Source organism: Mastomys coucha, unplaced genomic scaffold (assembly GCF_008632895.1).
Source record: "Mastomys coucha isolate ucsf_1 unplaced genomic scaffold, UCSF_Mcou_1 pScaffold6, whole genome shotgun sequence".
In the NCBI taxonomy this organism is placed as follows: domain Eukaryota; kingdom Metazoa; phylum Chordata; class Mammalia; order Rodentia; family Muridae; genus Mastomys; species Mastomys coucha.
The window spans coordinates 52,280,933-52,286,932 of NW_022196912.1; the positions used below are offsets into that span (position 1 = coordinate 52,280,933).

The following is a 6,000-nucleotide window of genomic DNA, read 5'->3' on the forward strand; positions in this document are numbered from 1 at the left end:
TGAGAATGGCATTTGCTTTTCTGTACAAGTTAGTGAGTCTTGAAAATATCCAGAGCACTTTAAAGGCAGTACTTTAGTCTTTAACTTCGATGTAGCTTTGCTTCTAAAATATGTAAACATGCCATCCATATAGTCCTTAAAAAGGTGATACAGTTTTGTGTACATGGTATCTTAGAAATCTAAGATGTTGAAACTGTAGAGGCTATGAAAGACAAACCATCCAAGATCTAAAGAGACACATACTCTTGCTCAAAGACAGAGAGCTGGTAAAGAACTTAGGTCTGTGTCCTTGGTCAGGAATATTACCTCCTCAACTTATTGTAATTTTTGGTTATAATGTATAAATATGATAGGAGTGATAAATAAACCATTTTTCATGTTTGTAACCTGTAGCATCATAGATGAATGCTAACCTCACAGGGTACAAATGTAAAAAAAAAATTATTTAGGCTAAAGCTCGAAATGGAAGAAACAAAGAGCATATCCAATCCCTGGAGACTTCAGAGCTCCATGGCTCACATGCATTGCAGCTGTCTTTCCAGTGGAGAGTGGAGCTGCTACATAAAACATTGGTTATCTTGGGTAGTTATAATTCCTAAACCCCAAATAGTTTTTAGTATTAAGTGCATCCCGAATAAGACATGAGACACACGTGCAGTGTAAATTGCTTTTATACAGTTTGAATTTAACTTAATACCTTGTGACTTTTACCTGATAAATCCAGCAGCCTTAATATAACATTCTAATGGCCATTATGCTCTGTGTACTTATGGGGTGAGGTGTAAATACTTGTCTATGTGACTTTGTACATGAGAGAATTCCCTCAGAAAGTGTGCTTGCCTGAAAACAGGCATTAAGAGTCCATTCCTTGCTATCAGACAGATTTCTGTGACTCTGAGCCAGGACCAGCAAAGCCAGGTCTCCATAAGCTACTGAAGGTAAAATAGAGAAAAGGCCTGTAAAGTCTGTCGGGGCACCTTGGTCAGTAAAAAGTTACTCTCATTCAGGATGATGTGGCACCCTAGTAAGCCCATCCATCACTTGGATGTCTGGAGTATGAGGATCAGCATTTTGAGACATTGTCTTAAAAAGAAAATCTTATTCTTTATTAGGTTTAATCCCACTTTGCTAGAGAAGTCACTGAGTTGTAAAATAAAAAAATTCCATTGGAAGAATGCATTTTAATTATCTAAAAAAATGTATCTGATATATTTATGAATTTATTAATGTATAATATTTAAGGCCTGAATGTTTTAAACAAATAATAAAGTTTGTAGACCTATTTTATTGATATCTAAAATATTTTATAGTGATTCTTCACATAAATATTTACAAGTATACATTCTCTACAATTTTTATTTATGAACTGTAATAAAACTTAAGCGCTATAAACTTTATAAAGCCCTGTCATTTTCTACTCTGTCTAGATATTTAAAAACTCCAGGTATTCAAGGTTGAAACAAACATATGGTTTCACGGTTAAAGAGTTTTCTGAACATGTGACTATTTTGATGAGTCAGTGTCTGTTTGGTTCCACACTAAAGAAGCAGCTGTATAGTGTTTGACAATTTATGTAAAGATTTTAAGGCTCAGATGCTGCCTTTGTAAAGTTTAGAATTTAGGATCATTGTATGAAGCAGGCCATGGTAAAACTTGCCTATATTCCCAGTATTCAGGAGACAAGACAGGAAGATTATGAGTTTGAGACCAGCCTGAGTTAAATAATGGGCCCCTATCTCAACTGACTAAGTAAACCTCCAAATGAGCCATGCAGAGATATATGTATGCAGAGAAGGTGGAGAGCTGGAGAGTCTACTGGCTCAGCCAGGAGATACTGCAGGCTTCACTCACATATGTGTTAAATCTCAAACCTCAAGCTAGTGGGGTCTTTTCCTTGTATGACCATGAGAGTTTTACTGTACTATTTTTATTTTTATAATTTTTAAATTAATTTACTTTTTATACTGCATATTCCATTCCTCACCACCCTCCTACTGCTCCACATCCTACACCTCCTCCCCAGACTCCCACCCCACCCCCCCGATCCCTGGGGCCTCCAGTCTCTTGAAGGTTAGGTGCATCATCTCTGAATGAACACAGACCCCAGAAGTCCTCTACTGTATGTGTGTTGGGGGCCTCATATCAGCTGATGTATGCTGTCTGTTTGCTGGTCCAGTGTTTGAGAGACCCCGGGGTCCAGATTAATTGAGACTGCTGGTCCTCCTACAGGATTGCCCTTCTCCTCAGCTTCTTTCAGCCTTCTCTAATTCAACAACAGGGATCTGCTGCTTCTGTCCATTGGCTGGGTGCAAATATCTGCATCTGACTCTTTCAGCTGCTTGTTGGGTCTTCTGGAGTGTGGTCATGATAGGTACCTTTTGTGAGTGCTCCATATCCTCAGTAATAATGTCAGTCCTTGGGACCTCCTCTTGAGCTGGATTCCACTCTGGGCCTGTTGCTAGACCTTCTTTTCCTCAGGCTCCTCTCCATTTCCATCCCTGAAGTTCTTTAATACAAGAATAATTATGAATTAGAGATGTGACTGTGGGATGGCAACCCCATCCCTCACTTGATGCCCTGTCTTCCTGCTGGAGGTGGGCTCTATAAGTTCCCTCTCCCCTTTGGACATTTCACTTAAGGTCCCTCCCTTTGATTCCTGAGAGTCACTTAGCTCCCAGGTCTCTGGTGCATTCTGGAGGGTCCCCCAACCTCCTATTTCCTGTTTCCATTCTTTCTGCTGGCCCTCAGGGCTTCAGTCCTTTTCCCTCACCCATACTGTACTATTTTTTTATTTCACTGTTAAATTATGTCTTAGAGTTAGTGTACTTTAGATTAGACAGGCAATGTTAATTTTCTTTTAGACATCATGATAAAAATAAAATAAAAAGCAACCAGAAGAGAGCTCATCTTATCCAGAAAGAGCTAAATTAATAATAATAATAACAACAACAACAACAATAACCACAACAACAGTAAACAGGGCAGGGTGCTGTAGGATTTACTCTATAGATTTCTTTCTCTCTTTTTGTTTTCTGAGACAGAGTTCCTTTGTGTAACCCTGGCTTTCCTGGACTCATTCTGTAGACCAGGCTGACCTTGAACTCACAGCTGCCTTTGTCTCTGGGTGCTGGGTTTGGAGGTGTGTGCCACCACCCTCCAGGCCAGATGTTCTTTTGATTTCTTCTTGTTAACTGTCCTCTGGTGGTTAGGATCAGAGGCAATGGAGTTTAGAAAGAAAAGCTTGAGTTTGTGAGCACTTTCATCAGTGGGAACACTAGAAAGGACTCTGGCAGTTGGAGAGAGACAGAACACAACTCCGTCTGGAGATTGGAGTTTAGGCTCCATCACATTGACTCTGCTTTTGAATTCCAACTTTTATATTACTACAGATGAGGAAGTCAGATGGTAAAAAAAGAAGATAGCAAAGCATTTTGTACATTTTTGTATAGTAATTATTTGTGACTTATGAAAGTCATATACATTCCCCAAAACAAGATATAAAACTAAAAAGCGAAGCCTTGTAGCAACATTAAATTAAATTATGTAAATAAGTCTTACATGACAAATATATTCATTTGGTGGGTTAAGTGCTATTATGCTTTGTTGTCTTCTTTGAAGGCCTTATGTGTACTCTGAAGGATATCTAGAAACATTCTGGATTCTGAATCTTTGGAATTATTGCAAGTGCCCTTGCTAGGAAATACACAAACAAGTCCAGCATCTCAAAGACATCTTTGTGTCTAAAGACTGGAATTTCTTTTCTATACTGAAGTTTTATTTGGTATCACCCTTCAAGAGCACAGGATTTTCACAGGTTAGGTAGGTATGTATAGTAAGAATATTGGTTTCTTTAAATACAGAAATGTTATAGGAATATGTCTTTGCTTTAATCAGGTATGGAATATGGGGCTGCTTTGATGGTCTACAGCTAGCCATGGCTGCTGCTTGCTCTAGCAGGGGTGTGATTTTGCCCGTCTTACAGGTATATGATGTTCAGAATTCTGGGCACTCTTGAAAGGGTATAAAAATGCCAATATGGTGGCAGTGCTGCCCTCCTGCTGCTCCTGCTGCTCCTGGTTACAGATGGCTGGTGCTGATTGGAGATATATTGACATTGAAGATCAATCTTGCCTTAAGGAACTTGACACCCCTGATCAACAGGAAGCAGTCTAACAAGATGGACTCCCCCTTCCCCCTCTAGCCTTCTTTTTCTCTTACCTAGTTTGGGGGGTTGGAAGGTATTAAGGTAGGGAAGTGTCGTAGAAGGGAATCCATGAAGTAGCCAAAAGTCCAGCTACAGGTAAGTCTGTGCTGTCAAACACTAAACAAAGAAACAAGTGAATAAACACAAAAGTCCAACTACAGGTAAGTCTGTGTGCTGCCAAACACCAAACAAAGAAACAAATGAATAAACAAAAACATAAAGTGAGGTTGGAGGATGTTAGCCTTGGTTTCTTCAGTGAGTTTTGTGGAATTTAATTAGTATAACTGAGTGAACACATGACTCTACGGCACTAAATCATGCACCCCAATAGGCTCCTCTCTCCGTCTTTCTCTCTGTCTCTATCTCTGTCTCTATCTCTGTCTCTTTCTCTCTGACTCTCTCTCTCTCTCTCTCTGTGTCTTTCTTTTTTCTTTTCTAGCTGTGGGACGTTTATGAGATAAATGGTTTTACTTGTCAATATTACTTGTCTTTTATTGCTCAGAGTTAGTCATTTGTGAAAGTATGAAAGTCATGAAAATAATATCTTCAAAGTTGTCTAAGTTTGAAAATGAAATTATTTTTAAAGACTTTATTTGGCTCATTTGGTAAACTCTAAAATTAGAAATAAGATCAGCTTATTGGAGTATATCCAAAAGAAATGTAATATTAGAAATACTGATTTGTCCTGGGCAGTGGTGGCACATGCCTTTAATCCCAGAACTTTTTTTTGTTTTTTTTTTTTTTTGTTTTGTTTTGTTTTTTGTTTTTTCAAGACAGGGTTTCTCTGTGTAGCCCTGGCTGTCCTGGAACTCACTCTATAGACCTGGATCTCAGAAATCTGCCTGCCTCTGCCTTCCAAGTGCTGGGATCAAAGGTGTGAGTTCAAGGCCAGCATGGTCCACAGAGTGAGTTCCAGGACAGCTAGGGCTACACAGAGAAACTCTGCCTTGAACACCCCCCTCAAAGAAAATAAAAAGAAATGGATGATTTGTTACATATCTCTTTTCTTTGTGGTAAAAAGGAACAAATTATGTCTGAAAATGCAAGCCTGTATTCTCTCAGGAAGTACGATATAAAATATTCTTGAACTAATTCTCCTGGGAACACATTTCATTGCCATTTACTGTTTCTGAGGTAGCGTTACCTCATAGATCCTGGTGACTATGTGTCCCTGGGTCCCTGTTAGGATTGCAGTCACCCTAGGCCCTTTTAGAAGTGATCCCCTCTCAAACTCAGTGCTCACAGCGTTCGCTGTGGGCTGTTGCACTCAGTTCTTCCTTCTCACGGGAACTTCTTCACAGAGGGTCTTTCCACAGCAAAACAGCAAAGGAAGCATCTGATAACACTACTCTCTTTAACTTCATAGCCTAGCATCAACTCTCTGCATTATTCTGTGAATCAGAGGCAAGTTCCCAGGCCCCGCCCTCGATCAAGGAGTGTGTTACAGGCAGGCACAGATACTGGGTGTGGCAGTGGAAGTCACATCAGATTCTGCCAACCACAATACTAGCAAAGTGCTAATATAATAGATTATATACTGAATTTATTGCTGACTGTCTCCATGAAAATTTGAGTATTTAAAAATGGAATAGGCCTTCAGCCTCTGCTCCATTTTTGTGCCTGCATTTTCTTTTTTTTTTTATTAGATATTTTCTTTATTTACATGTAAATTTCTCCCTTCTAGTTTCCCCTCTAAAAAACAAAGAAACAAACGAAAACAACAAAAACAACCCCAGCTGCCTCCCTACTCCCCATGCCTGCCACCCCACCCTCTCCTGCTTATAGGCCCTGGCATT

At 39.5% G+C, this 6,000-nt stretch overlaps 1 protein-coding gene and 1 long non-coding RNA gene across 2 annotated transcripts in view; one reads left to right on the plus strand and one right to left on the minus strand.

Annotated features, from left to right (window-relative positions):
• The window catches only part of Crppa (CDP-L-ribitol pyrophosphorylase A), a 288,105-nt gene that overhangs the window by 162,039 nt on the left and 120,066 nt on the right, over window positions 1–6,000 (plus strand). The window lies entirely within an intron of this gene.
• LOC116079715 overlaps window positions 2,473–6,000 on the minus strand; it is an 8,212-nt gene continuing 4,684 nt past the window's right edge. The window contains exons 2-3 of the long non-coding RNA XR_004114135.1: window positions 4,219–4,321; window positions 2,473–2,506 (exon numbers count right to left, since the gene is read on the minus strand). This is a non-coding gene — a long non-coding RNA (uncharacterized LOC116079715). The remainder of the gene's footprint in view (window positions 2,507–4,218; window positions 4,322–6,000) is intronic.